Source organism: Rutidosis leptorrhynchoides, chromosome 2, assembly GCF_046630445.1.
Source record: "Rutidosis leptorrhynchoides isolate AG116_Rl617_1_P2 chromosome 2, CSIRO_AGI_Rlap_v1, whole genome shotgun sequence".
Classification (NCBI taxonomy): Eukaryota; Viridiplantae; Streptophyta; class Magnoliopsida; order Asterales; family Asteraceae; genus Rutidosis; species Rutidosis leptorrhynchoides.
Window position 1 is genome coordinate 347,733,844 of NC_092334.1, and position 1,691 is coordinate 347,735,534.

The following is a 1,691-nucleotide window of genomic DNA, read 5'->3' on the forward strand; positions in this document are numbered from 1 at the left end:
ACAGTCTTAAGTTTTCAAAGGAGTGAATATGTACTATAGAAATAAATGATTCGGGTGTTCTTATCAACATAAGAGGTAAGGTGAGGTAAGGTATTAGGTTTATTAAATCTTGTAATAATATTATATATTGAATTGATTGATATATTGATTGGTCGGAGAAATAATCAAAAAAAAAAAAAAAAAAAAAAAAAAAAAAAAAAAAAAAAAAAAACAAGATATAACTGAATTAGATGCGTACTCATAAGGCAATACTCCTTAATAAACAAGCTTTAGATGTTCAAAAACAAAAACAAGCTGTAGGTGATTGATTTTGGTATAATTTATAATAATAACATATATTTTCTAAAAATAATATGGTGTATAGTACTTTTGATCTAGATTGTCAATATATTTTTTATTTACTGGGTTGCGTTTGCTTATTAAAATAAAAAGTGCCATTTAGACTGTTTCTAACCGTGGCGGTGACATCAAAGTCAAGTGATGTACTTTTTGGTAATGTGACAAGGTCAAGAGATGAAGTTAAATAAAGGGGAGTGTCAAATTTGCGGGTTAAATTTGTGAATGGGTTATGTGGTAAAATATTATTGGTAGTTGGGTATATAATTTATTAATTAATAATAATAATAATAATATATAAAAATATGTGGTGAATCTAATTGGCTGAAAAATATTTGACACATCCGTTAACTTATCGACTGACGCCCGGGGCATCAAATTTGACGCCGCGTTAGGGGCGTCAAGGGCTTCAAACTACTTGCCAACTGGGATGATGGGAGAAATCTGACGCCTGGTTAAAAACAGTCTTATACCTTTGTAGACGACTAGGTGTCTAGATAACTAGATAACTAGATGACTATCACAAAGTTATTTTCCCTCATGGTCACGTACTGCAATGACTTCGGGTTGCTCGCAAAGCGGGTAGTCGTTCTGGGATTAGTCAGTTAAAAAATGTTGAATATTCAGGTTAATAAAAAAAGACTATTGGTATACTTTCTCTGTGCCTATACACGATTCTTTTTTAAAATTTACTAAATTAACTGTTCACTTTTATAAATAGACAAGAATAAAATTGTAAAAATTCTTTTTTATTCGAAGGCAAGGTAATTTTATTACTAAAACTTTAAATATGTACACCTATACGAGCACTACCAGTATATGATAATACATCGAATTTAAATGGTAGCATCAATTGAGCATTATGTTAGTTAATCGCGGTCGTCGAAGGAAACTGAATTAATAAGTCATTGATTCTAATCTAACTTAATCTTTTTTGAGGGCCTTGAAATCCAACTTGATTTAAATTTCGCTTAGCATAGGATCGTTACTCTTTTTCTTTTGGAACAAAGTAAGGGTCCTATTACGCCAAATAACATACTCGCACGCCCATTCTATTGCTTGTCAAAGAATTGAAGATCTATTCGAACTAGTGTTGATATTTTTGCCACGGAACATCTCTTCTGAAATTGAATAAGATACATCCTCCATCAATGAAAAACTTAAGCCCATAAATCTTTTACGAACGGGCAGTGTAGTAGTATATGATCCGAGGTCTCAATGTCACTATTACATACTGGGCAAAGCACAGTTCAAGATCTATTCCACGTCTATCAAAAATCTACTCTAACGGGGAGTCTTTGAAGCTGAGAACGCCAAACGAACAAACTAACTTTTTTGTGCAAGCAGTGAGTTTC